At 42.0% G+C, this 13599-nt stretch overlaps 1 protein-coding gene and 1 long non-coding RNA gene across 2 annotated transcripts in view; both read left to right on the top strand.

Moving 5' to 3' along the window:
- The window catches only part of LOC308585458, a 59351-nt gene extending 58573 nt beyond the window's left edge, over positions 1-778 (top strand). Inside the window, exon 3 of the long non-coding RNA XR_014007407.1 lies at positions 295-778. This is a non-coding gene — a long non-coding RNA (uncharacterized lncRNA). The remainder of the gene's footprint in view (positions 1-294) is intronic.
- The window catches only part of HS6ST1 (heparan sulfate 6-O-sulfotransferase 1), a 192005-nt gene that overhangs the window by 121210 nt on the left and 57196 nt on the right, over positions 1-13599 (top strand). The window lies entirely within an intron of this gene.

Genomic DNA, 13599 nt, shown 5'->3' with positions numbered 1-13599 from the left:
ACAGTGCTTGAAATGTCATCCGCTCTCTCCAGTGGACCTACTTTTTCTCCTTGGTGGCTCCTATGTGGCTAGAATAAAGTTTAAATGAGCCAACAAAGCAGTGATCAGTCAGGCAGCTCTCTACCATTTCCAGATGTTTGTTGTTTTGCCAGTTTTCAGAAAAAGAAACAGCATGAAACACCTGTTATAAAATATATTTGCAAATATTACATAGAAATAAGTAACCCCTGGAACATTTGATTGCACAGGCTTAATTCGTTGACAAATGTTTGTGTGGGTTTTTTTTAATTTTAGGAAATTTAGAAGGAAATAATAACCTTCCAAGAGAAGCTACCAAATCAGAACACAAGAGAAGTGTTTGTTTTAAACTTCTGTTTCACTGTGATACTTCAGTCTTTGTGATACATAATTTTTAATGTATAGGGATAGCTGTGGTGAGAGAGGAGTGGAAGACTATAAACAGCAATTGAATTTTTTTTCTGGGAAAGGAGCTCAGATTGAGGGGGAGGATGTGTCAGAGATTAGTTGGTTCTTTGTGAGATGGATGATTGTTCAGACAGCTAATGGGGGGATGTGAGCTTGTGTAAGCTGCCTTCAGGCAGTATTAGGAAGGTGTTGAAATAATTGAGGTTCTTCTGAGTGGTTTACAGAGAAATTAATTAATTAGAGCAAATTTCAAGCATGCAGTCTTTGTTTGCCTGGGTCATTCTCTTCAGGGGTGTTACATAATATTCCATTCCAAAGTATTATTGTAGTTCCCTTCCTTATAGATTTTTTTTTTAATTATATTTTATTAAGGTGATTTCAGTTAAAAGAAATAGAATGATACAGAAAAAAGAAGGAAACATGAGAGGGAGAACAACAACAACACAGTTACACATAAAAGCGAAAATATGCAAAAAAAGAAGCAATATACAATATTCCCATACATTCTTGTATGAATTGGTATAGTGTTATTGTCCTAGTGATTATGTAAATGTTAATAGCCTACTACATTTTGTATGAACTCATTCCAAATGTTATCATATTTATCCATACAGTGTCTGTGCCTATAAACAGTCCATTCATAAATTACCAGTGACATCATATCGTCAGTCCATTGATTGAAGGGTATCATATTTTCATTTTTCCAATTCCTCAGTATCAATCTCTTGGCCACCATTAGGACATGCAAACTCCATTTCCGTTGTCCCATTGATAATTTCCTTACTGCAGGTATACACTGTAGTTCAATAAAATATTCTCTGCTGAAACATTTTAACTTTCTGCACAGTCATAGTTACACAGTCCAACACTTTCTCCCAAAACTTGTTAAGTAAAGAACACTGTACAAACATGTGTTTCAGAGAAGCATTGTCCTTGCCACATCTCCAACACTGAGCTATCTTAGCTAACCCTTCTTTATACAATCATAAAGGAATCCAATAAACTCTAAATGTTATTTTCTGTTGTATTAGTCTTAGTTTTAAATCTAATGACACCTTAGGTATTGAAGCTAATACATTTCCCCACTTTCTGGGTAATAATGAAAGTTCCAATTCTTTATTCCAATCATCTCTTACAGTCTGAATATTGAACGTGTGTATTGTTAATAGATCTCTATAAAAAGTAATTGCTGGCTTTTTTATTTTTGAATGAGTTGTCCGATTGCTCCAGTGTCTCAGGTATCTCAATCTACCTTCTAGATTGATGTAAGAGGGAAGAAGCAAATGGAGAGGCATGTCATGCTTATTTGCTTATGGCTTATTGTATCCATTTTTCAATAAGAAATATCTTGCCTTAGCTTGCCAATTCGGTAAATGTGTTTCAAGCCTGATTTAGCTCTCAAGGAATTCAAAATAAGCTGCAACAATGTCTGTTTACTTATGTGCTTAGCCATACAGCCCCACTTGCCCCAAGGACTCTGTAGCACGTTAAGAGATCCTCTAGACTGAGCTAAAGGACATGCAACTGTGTGCCAGTGTTGGTGACGCAGTGGGTGCATCACTGCCTTCAAGTGATTCATCCACTCAAGGTCAGGGAGGAGGAATTATCATCTGATTCAGCAGCATAGTGTAATATTCTAGCTCCTTATTCCACTACCTAACTTTCCACAAGAACTGAAAAAGCCACACTGCTATTTTAGACAGCTGCATTTCCATGTCACCTCCTTTTAGCTAGTTACAGTATTTGCTCTGCTCAGTTCCCACACTCATATATCTCTGCCACTTGTCTTCCTTGCTTGTATTCACTCCCTCTCCCCAGCAGCCTTGTTCCCATTCGAGAGTAACTGGTCCAACAGCTCCGAAAAATATTCAGTCCCAGTCAGGTTGGAATTTTACTTTGAGAGATACTCAGGTCCTGCTTTTGGGCATCCCATAGGCATCTGGGTGGCCACTGTGAAAATAGGATACTGGACTAGATGAGCCATTTTCCTAATCCAGCATGCTTTACTTACATTCTTAGGATGATGGTTTTACTGTTAGCAGCCACGCTATCAATAGGGCAATCAAAACTGTTTGTCTTGCCCATTTCTGGTGCCCTCTAGGTTAGTCTCCGCCATTCCTTCCCAGCTGAGAGAGATTGCTAAAGATTATCTTGCTGGCACTCTTCTGTTAAGAAATGGACTTTTTCACTTCCCTTGTTGCTTTGATTATATTGACCTCTGGAGTTCAATTAATCATTATTTCCCTTCAGCCAGGTTGCTGACGCTTCCTTTGTTTCTATGATTCAGTCACTGAATTTAACCCCTCTTTTTGTACCTACTGTAAACAAAAAGAACAGACTTGCAATGAATGAAGGGGCAAAGAAAATCACACATCTTATGTAGATAAAAAAAAGGTAAAGGACCCCTGACAGTTAAGTCCAGTCGCGAACGACTCTGGGATTGCGGCACTCATCTCGCTTTACTGGCCGAGGGGGAGCCAACATTTGTCCACAGACAGCTTCCGGGTCATGTGGCCAGCATGACTAAGCTGCTTCTGGAGAAACCAGAGCAGCGCACAGAAACGCCATTTACCTTCCCGCCAGAGCAGTACCTATTTATCTACTTGCACTTTGACATGCTTTCGAACTGCTAGGTTGGCAGGAGCAGGGACTGAGCAACAGGAGCTCACCCTGTTGCGGGGATTCGAACCGCCAACCTTCCAATCAGCAAGCCCTAGGCTCAGTGGTTTAGACCACAGTGCTACCCGCGTCCCCCTTATGTAGATAGCAGTACATAATTCTGCAAACCCTTCCTGTCTAATAACACCATAATGGGTTGATAGTTTCACTTATAAACTCTAGGAATAAACACCCCACACGGTATAACTTTGCCTGACATGTGGAGCAAGATGCTACGCTGTGAAAAGTCAATTCTTGTCACACATCTTACTTAGTTTTCAGAATGGCTGGTCACAGGATAACCAGCCAGTTATCATGTATTATCTGTGCTTCATATATTCTCCAGAAACAAGATGGTCTATTTATCATATTTGCAGTGCTGGGGCCTGAGAAGAGAGTGAAAAATTAGGAGCCTGTTGCAGGTACTGTATAGAAATTACTATTTACAGCACTACAGGCCAAGCCACCTACAGACACACATAGTGGTCCCATGGGTGTCCACAGCAGAGGTGATGGGGGAGCTGTTGTGTCCCCAGCCCCAAAGAACTATAATCTCCAGATCCCCAGTTTTCATTTTTTTAAAAAATAATGTAAGTTTTCAGTCTTCGTAGAAACTTAGATATGAGGCAAAATGTGCTGCCCTTCTCATTTTTGTGTGAGAAGAACTGGAGTGCTCCCCCTTTTCAGTTTTTTACACCCCACCCTTGCCCTGGCAAACTTCCTATGGGTACCCGATAGCCCAACACCCCCTTTTAAACCAGAGAAGTTGCTTTGAGATGAAGCAGTTGGGATTAGAGAAACACAGATGTGCTTAATCCTTCCCTGCCCACCCTTTTTCTGAAACATACTCCTCCTTCCCCACAAAGATTTCCCTCCATGGGGTTTGAGATTCTGGGTTCCAAAAACATGAGAGAACAAGCATTCATCTAAAATCCTGCATGTTGATGAGCTGCCAAGAAAAGACTGGGTGTTCACATCTCCGCTTCCAGTTGCATTTCTGCTTTTCTGAAGTGGTTCTTCTGGTTTCACCCTCAGAGCACACAGAGATCTAGGAACCAATTTTCTCTCTCCTGCTGTGCTCCCCCCCCCCAAAAAAAAGATGGCACAAAAGAGGAGGGCTGGCATAGCCCATACTAAGGTAAAGGATCCCTGAACGGTTATGTCCACTCAAAGGTGACTATGGGGTGTGGCATTCATCTCGCTTTTCAGGCCAAGGGAGCTGGCGTTTGTCCACAGACAGCTTTCCGGGTCATGTGGCCAGCATGACTAAACCGCTTCTGGCACAATGGGACACAGTGACGAGTGCCAGAGTGCATGGAAATGCCATTAAACTTCCCACCACAGCAGTACTTCTTTATCTACTTGCACTGGTGTGCTTTCAAACTGCTAGGTTGGCAGAAGCTGGGCCAGAGTAACGGGAGCTCACCACTGTTGCATGGATTCGAACCACCGACCTTCAGATCGGCAAGCCCAAGAGGCTCAGTACTTTAGACCACAGCGCAACCTGCATCCCTAGCCCATATTAGCTTGATCAGAGCTTTGCAATCTGCTTGTAATATATAACAAGCCCAAATCTGGTGTTTTAGCATGATATAGTATGTATGTATGTATGTATGTATGTATGTATGTATGTATTTGTGATTATCACGTGAGAAGGAGGATGACTGAGAATAGTTTCTTGCCTGTGTCATTTCTAAGAGCTCAGAGGCTTAGTGGATTAATCTTCCATCGGGGACTGTGAATCAAGTTGAAGTGTAGGGCAGGATTATTATTAAGACTGAGACTCTCTGTCAGTTCACTGATGGAAATTGGTCCTTCTTCATCAGGACAGCAGCAGGGAGGTTCTGTAGCACGTCTGGCCTTCAGGGTGGGAGCATGAAGGGGCATGGTGGACATGTCTTGTTCCAGTATATGCCAGTGGCAAAGGTGAATGTATTTCTGTTCTGCGTCATTCCCCTCAGGCTGATTTTGCAGTGTCAGCCAACTAAAGGAGGATTTATTGTCATCTTTATAGTGTCTATTGAAAAAACCACCCTGGATAGTCTGTATTCCATCTAGATTAAAGAACATGCCTGTCATTTTGTGGAAGGTCTACTGAATTTCTGTTGTGGTCGTTTGATTTCCTCTAAGACAGGGGTGAGCCAATATGGTGTTGTTGGACTACAACTCTCATCAGCCCCAGCCAACATTGCCAATGGTCAAGGATGATGAGAGTTGTATTCTCACCAACATCTGGAGGGCACCACATTGGCAAACCCTACTCTATATATAGTGTGTTTGGCAGGTTCCACCATACCAGTTGGGCAAACCAGTCCCCATACGCCATATGGCAACTAGGTTGGTGCTTGTGTTGATCCCCATTTCATTCCCCACCCCTCAACCTGAGTAAACAAATGCAAATAGGAACAAAGTTCAGGGACTTATTTTTTCCAGGTATATTATTTTGCTACCCTTGGCCTCAATCACCAAAAACAGCAGAGCAGAACATTAGATTCACACCCCACACCCCTTTTATTGGCATTATCCTTGTGCCTCAACAGCAGTATGACGTCAATAAATTTAAGTGGATGAAACTTTCCCCCTAACTTTACCACCATGAAAGCCCCGACATCTCCAGCATGAAGAAATTACTCAATTGGCTAAGATATCTCAGTTGCAACCATTAGCCACTTAAACTCTTACCTCTGCTTTGGAATGTAGCCACAAGTCAAAGAATGACTAGTAATGGGACAGGTTTCTAAACATGCAGGTGCATGAACTGGAGAGAGAGCGAGAGCAGAACATGGTGAGATTTATAAAGCTTGGCAGATGGGAAATTTAATACAGTGGAAATTTCCTATTAAATAACGTGGGATGCCCAGAAATTTGAAATAGAGAGAATGTGAAGGTGCCAGTAATGGTTTGTTAATAAAACACCAGCCAGAAGGGATGAAAATTATTTATAGATATGTCTGTAATTGTTTTTATTTTATTGTGGAATAAAGTGTGTGACAGTATGTGGTGCATGTATTTTTAGACACATGCAGACAGCAAGTACTGTGTGGTTTTGTGAGAAGTTTAGGTCCAAAAGAAGCCCCTCCCATTTTCTGATTCCATCGTCCCCATCAGCAGAGTGTCTTGGGGCCAAGCTAGAAGGATGTTAAATTAATTCACAGCACTTTCAGGTCCACAACGGTGGAGGAAAAGGTCCAAGCATTTTCAAAATCCTGCATGCTAACTGCATATGTGATGGGTAGAAAATTAATTTGGTGTAGCCCCAGGAGGGGCCCCATCACTTGCGGACAAGCTCCAAATTTAACTGTGACTTATGCTGGAAGCCTTCTGATAACCCAGATGTTTTTACAGCTCAGATCTCCAGCCAACCCTCACACCTAGGTCACCACTGTTCTAAGTACCTAACAGGCCTGGATGCCTAGACAGTGGGTTAGCAGCTTTATCTAAAATGAAATTCTGGATGCAATAGGTCTTACTAGTCACTAGTTTTGCTTAAAGGAGCCACGAGGTGGTTGTTATTTCCTAATCTCAAAAGTCTTTCTAGCTAAGATAGTTTGAAGTACTTGTTAAATCACATTTTGAGAACCATGCTGAAAGATGTAAATGTTCCTAGGGGATAGATAGATAGATAGATAGATAGATAGATAGATAGATAGATAGATAGATAGATAGATAGATAGATAGAATAGTTACATAAACTAGATAAAACAGTGGGTGTATCTTGGAAGGAGTGTTAACGTTATTTGCATTACCGTATTAATACAAACTCAATCTCCGTCTCCTGTTCCCTTGGCTGCAGCGAACAAAGGCCGTTCCCCCGCCCCTGCCATCTCTGGCATAGAGATGGACATGGGAAGCAGCATATAAAATAACAAACCCTACATACAATTGCAAACTTTGATAATCTCTTTAGCTTGGTTTCCTCTGGTAAGCACCAGTTCTTTCAGACCCCTTTGAGAAACTCAGAAAGCACCCCTGGAGCTGTGCTACGGGAAACTCACTTTTCCTGACTTCCAGACTACATTTTGTTTTTGTTTTTATTCTTTTCTGCTGTGCACCCCTCACCTCCGCCGTTGCCTCGTTCTCTTTTTTTCCATGCAAACATTATGAAAGGCCTAAAAGTGGATAAGTATCTGCTTCTAGGTTATTTAAATGGGATGCCATGCAGAGAATCCCTCGAGGCAGCTGCTTTGGTTCCAGGCCAAGCCTGCATTAGTCCTACAGGGAATTAATTACAATACATTAATATGTAATATGTGACCATTATATCTGTAGCTGTATTGCCATTCTTTAGTTAATACGATGAATGATTATTATGCTTTGCATTTGCAACATTTTCACCTTAGGTTCAGGAAGAGCTGTGAATGGTCAATTAACTTGCAAAACATTCTTGCCAAAAAAAGGGTTTTCTAAAAAGAAATTTATTAATATTATCCCCATTTGAAATCACACTTTTCAGGACTATAGGCGTTTTCTTTTGGAAAGCTGTCTGAACCTGTTTCAGACTGGTACTCATTCTTTAATATTTCTTTTCCTGTGATCTGTTTATAGTTTGCTCATAAATCTAACTGCAATATATCATAAACCACCCTTTGATTCTTGGATGAAGGGCAGTATATAAATTTAATTAATAAATAATAATAACAACAACAACAACAGCAATAGGTTATTAACACAGGATTTTAAGTCCATGTAGTTTAATAATTAGTCTCTCCTAGATAAGAGCCAAAATCTTCTTTTTGGCTTCCAGACTTTGCACATTCAGTTTCTGCAAGCTAGGCATTGTTGGAAGGATCTTCCAATCTAACAGGCATATTGAGAGTCATAGGTATGAAAATAATTTCTAAGGTCTAGTGCAGCTTTAGTGTTTCCCTAGAATTTCCCTCCAAAGCAGTGTGATCCCCTCCAGTTTCCAAAGCATTGTCTTCAGATTAAAGTCCAAAAGATCCCTTTGCACATGCTTCTGACAAATTAATCGTCTGTCTAGTGTGAGCTCACTGCACATGGGTAATAGCACAAATTAGAATCATTGGCCTGTTGCCTGGGAGAGAATAAATGAGGATATTTCAGAGAAGATTAATATCCACCCCTTGCTTCAGCACCTCATGTAGGTAGAAAAGTGTGACCATGGAACACAAAAGTCTCCTGGCACACAGAACCTTTGGCCTATAGTTATGGGAACTGATAGCTTTAAAAGACAAAGTGATCATATAATTCTCTGCTGTTACCCTGGATCCATGCCTCAGAGCAATCGGGGAAAATTTAGAAAAAAGGAAGGTGAAATTATTGTAATTGAGAGAGAAAGCAAAAAGTCCCACGGAATGGACTGGGAATAAAGATAATATTAGAGGAAGCCAACCGAATTTTTTTTAAAAGGGTCAGGTAGAAAGAATTAATCAGTATAGACATGTACACACAGAGAGACACACCCCACAAATTATCTTCATTCAGGAATTATATTCAACATTTAATTTTTTTATTACAGAAATGCAAGAGAGAGAAGGGGAGATGGATGCTTAAATGTGTTGAATCTGTTTGTTGGCTTGGGAATGGCTTGCAGTCCTGCATGTGCTTTTAGTTTAATTGTGGCAGACAGCCGCAATTGGACAGCAGCAGAGTGCATACATCATCTGGCCCCTCCAAAAGACTTTAAGAAAGATCTGTACTCACTAATTATGTTCACCTGCTGAGTACACAGGATATAATATTAATGGGTCTAGTTCCAGGGCTGAATTACATGAGTAGTTGTCTTTGAAAATGCAGCAATACGTCCAGATTATTAGGGTTCCTGTATTACAGACAATGAACTTGGGTTGTGTATTCATTCACCTTAAAACAGTCATGGTTACCAACTCTCTTTAATGGTGCTTAGCATAAATAGCATTATAGGAACACAATTCATTTTATTCAGCACTGCTGATATCTGCTCATACATTTAAGATACTACATGGTGCACATATTTGAAACTGGCCAGAAGCCAACATTTCACCCTTCTGCATGAATGAAAAAGTGACTTCCGGGTATCTTCCGAGTGTTAAATGGTGCAAGCAGAATGCAATTTAAGTATTCTTCCTTCTTTAAAAGAATGGAGAGAATTCTAGATGTTCACATAAAATGTGTTAGAGGTATATATGTGACTAAATTATTTGACGGTGCTTGAAGAAACAAAGCAAAGGATAGTATTTTACTTCTAGGTTTTTATTTCATTAGTGAGCCTCTACATTTTACAGTCTGGCAAAGGAGCAGCTGGTGGCATATCACTTTGTTCTTCTTTTATGCAAAGGAGAAAGATTTCTGCTATTGTTTCCAAACACCACCAGCACCCGTTTCTTTCACTCATCCCACAACACAATCAACAGGCTGTGTTTCAAATTAAAGCTAGTTAGGGACCATTTATTTATTAATTTTCTGCTCAGTTATTAGAGATTGTTATGGCTTATTGTGCCGTTGCCACTACCCACCAGATTACTGCTTTTAACAGCCAGCCATTTGCCACAGACTTGGAAATCAGCTGTCCTGAGCTGGTGAGTAAGCCTCCATCTGCTTGCGCTTCAGCAAACTTAGTTATCTTAACCAGGACCCCCCTGACTTTATTGCCACAAGAGAAGCCAGTTGCACCACCCCAGTCATTCACTGCATCTGCCCTCCACCTTCCATCACTCCTCCATTGAGTGTCCCTGTCCCCCTTACTCTGGTCACTGGAAGCAGCGTGCAGTTGAATCTTGAGGCATACATCCAAGTAGCCTCAACCTCCTATCCTAAACGCTTGCCTGAGCACCAGCAGCTTATAGGATCAGACCACTAGCAAAGTATGGGCACACAAACAGGCTACTGCAGTGCATTTGAAACCATCTCTTTTTTTGTCTGTGCACATTTTCTCCTTTCCACTATTCCCGTGATGAATGGCAAAAGGCCCTTATTACTTTTTTTTATATTAGTTTGCTATGTTATCACAGAATCAAGCAGTAGCTCATCATACACCATTTACCCCCGTTATGTTGTCAGTCACAGAAATAACTTCAGATTCACAAAGCTACACTTTATTGAAAGCAATTGGGTTTGATCGTTTCTTGATTGTCCTGGCCTGAGAAGTCCTTTTCTGTAGGAGCATTGCATCATTTCTGAAAGCCTTAAGTTCTTTCCTTTTCAAGTTGGTGATCTGTTTGCAGTCCATCCTTCTTCTCATACTATTTGCTTTATAGCATGTGCGCGTGTTTTGGTCAGAAAAGCACATAAGCAACAGCTTTCTAGATTCTTGTGCCATTCCTGCTTATTGGCTATTATTGTTGAGATTTAAATATCTATTCCATGTTCAGTGAAGCAAATATATATTTAAATAGAAGCTTAGAATAACTGCATAAGTAACTAAAACAACAACATAAGATTACAGTAAGTGACAGGATAAAATTGCATTTTTGAATCCATCCAGGATCCATCTGGGTCTTTGTTAGTCAACAAGATTCTGTCTTTGCTGCAACAGAATTACCGGGATCCTAGTCTTTCTTCCAGTGGAAAAGCAAGTTATCCTTTGGACTGCTGGCCCAAACAGCTTCCAGAGATGTTGGTCTTGATTCTGAAACAATTTAAGAAGCTAATTTTATCCCTAGCCATTACACAAAGGCCCTTACACTCAGATGACTCAGGACTACTTCCTTTGAAAGCAACCTTCACTTAGTATGCTGAAAAATTTCCCCAATCATGGTTCTTTATAAGATTAAAGAGTCTAGACTTGCAGAGTTTACAGCTTCAAAGGAATGGATGGGCTATTAAGATAAGGGAAGGGTAAATGTTTTGGTCAAGGATGATCATTTGCATTTGACAAGCACCTTAAGCAAGTGAGACTAAAGGACACCTTAGTAATTACTTTGAAACACACATTTCCTAGCAGTGATATTCTGGGCACATGATTCTGTCAGCCTGCCTGGTCTTATAAAGGACTTCTAAATGGATCAAGGAGTGGGGACTCTTCTATCACACCATCATCACATCTTGCAGTAGTGAATTAATAGGCTGTTTGCTGGTTCCTAATGCAGGGGGGGATTTAAAGGCTGGTCTTACGGGGAGGTGTTGGCGACTGCAGCCCTCACCTTTTACCTTTTATGTGCACAATTAGTCTTGTGGGGTAGAGGATCCCCCTGGTTTAAAGGTAAAGGTAAAGGGACCCCTGACCATTAGGTCCAGTCGTGACCGACTCTGGGGTTGCAGCGCATCTCGCTTTATTGTCCCATGTGGCTAAGCCGCTTCTGGTGAACCAGAGCAGCGCACGGAAATGCCGTTTACCTTCCCGCCGGAGCGGTACCTATTTATCTACTTGCACTTTGATGTGCTTTCGAACTGCTAGGTTGGCAGGAGCAGGGATCAAGCAATGGAAGCTCCCCCCATTGCCAGGATTCGAACTGCCGACCTTCTGATCGGCAAGCCCTAGGCTCTGTGGTTTAACCCACCCGTGCCACCCTTTTTTTTTACATTGTTTACATTGGTTTACACTGATGTAAACATTTCAGTCATGTTTTCAGTCATCTCTTTTTCTAGGCCAAAAAGACACACACACACACCCAAAAAATCCCATAAAATAAAGTTGCAATTTATTTATCATTTTAGTTGCTCTTTTCTGTACCTTTTCCAGCACCTTGATGCTAAACTTTTCTGAGGTTAAGTAGGCAAAACTATATACAACATTGCAAACACGGCATATTGGAAGATATTTTTGTAGAATGCAGAAAAACCTATATTACTCAAATATGCCATGTTTCACCTCACCTCACTTTGAAGGGAAGCCATCAAGCAGCAATCATTCTGATATCCTACAGTGACCCTCTGGCTTCAAGCCAGGAAGGGTTTTAAGAAATAAACAGGATATCTTAATGCAATGGTTTTCAGTTTTGCCTAATCTATGCAAATTGATGACTTAAATCCCTTTACATTTCCACCCATTTTGAAAATTCACATGGTGAATATTGCCATTCTTGTAATTTATTTCTTCCTTCTCCACTCCATATTACCATTTCTGTACAGTATAATGCTAGTGTCTATAGCTTCATTTCAAAGTATAGTGTGTCTGTTTGTGTATAATTTAATGGTTATTTGTGCCTCAGAATTCCCCAGCACTGCCTGTTGCACCCAAGCTTTTTGAAGGGGAGACTAGAATTTACTTCAGTTTTATTTATTTAAATAAGCATTATTTAAATGGGTGTGGGTGGGTGTTTAAAATCCTAGAGTTCCCGTATCTTCCACAGAAGATATTCCAGGCTACCTTTGAGGTTCCTACACAAGTATTCAGGGGCGCCGACTTATAAAAAATATTGGGGGGGCCCATACCGGGGTCCTGCCGCTGGTTCGCTCGGGTAGCCGGGAGAACGCAGTTCGAGGTGGCGGTGTTGGGGAGAGACCCTCGCTCAGGGCGCCACGAGACTTGGTGGCCGGCGGCCTATCTGGGGGGTTTTGGAGCGTATTTCGGCGGAGCGATTGGGGAGGAGGGAGCTTGTTGCCGGATTCTTCAGCTGGGCCGGAGATCCGCTGCTGGGGGGTCCCTGGGCCGAGTTGTGAGCACGGCCTGCTGAAGGGAGATCCAGCCGATTGTGCGACGGGGACGGCCGGGGCTCTCCGGCTAGGGCGCGCGGCTGGCTGGCTGGCGAGGGAGCAGGTGGGGAGGAGGCGGGGGTCCTGATACAGTCGGGGGCGGAGGCAGACGGGGCCGAGGGGCGAAGAGGGCAGGCGGGGCACGGGGCGCTTGCTCAGGAGCTCAGCTAACCTGTCCCAAGAGACATAGCCTAAGTACTCCTTCCTTCCTTCCTTCCTTCCTTCCTTCCTTCCTTCCTGTTTTTTTCCTCCCTCTTTCCACTGCTCCCCTCTTTCTTTCTTTCTTTCTTTCTTTCTTTCCTTCCTTCCTTCCTTCCTTCCTTCCTTCCTTCCTTCCTTCGTCTCATTCCTTCTTATTTCATTCATTTTCTTCCTTTCCTCCAACCCTTCGATGCTCCTTCCTTCCTCCCTTCCTATTTCATTCCTTTCTTTCCTTTCCTGCAACCCTTCCCTGCTTTTTCTTTCCTTCCTTCCTTCCTTCCTTCGTCTAATTGCTTCTTCTTTCATTCATTTTCTTTCTTTCCTTCCTTCCTTCCTTCCTTCCTTCCTTCCTTCCTTTTCCACCCCCTCCCTCAATCTCACCCTCCCTCCTTCCCTTCCTTTTTCCTTCCTTTCTTCCTTTCTTTGCTCCAACCCTTTCCTTCCTTCCTTTCTTCTCATTGCTTCCTGTTTCATTCATTCCTTTCCTTTCCTCCAACCCTTCCCTGCTCTTTCTTTCTTTCCCTTCTTCCTTCCCTCTCTCTCTTTCCCTCCTTCCTTTCTTCCTTTTCCACCCCCTCCCTCAATCTCACCCCTCTCTCTCTTCCTTCCTTCCTTCCTTCCTTCCTTCCTTCCTTTCCTCCAACCCTTTCCATCCTTCCTTCTTCTCGTTGCTTCCTGTTTCATTCATTTCTTTCCTTTCCTCCAACCCTTCCTTCCTTCCTTCCCTCACCCCTCCTCCCT

Source organism: Podarcis bocagei (assembly GCF_964188305.1).
Source record: "Podarcis bocagei genome assembly, chromosome: 4".
Classification (NCBI taxonomy): domain Eukaryota; kingdom Metazoa; phylum Chordata; class Lepidosauria; order Squamata; family Lacertidae; genus Podarcis; species Podarcis bocagei.
Note: the sequence above shows the minus strand (reverse complement) of the source record. Positions and strands in the feature narration are given on the sequence as shown.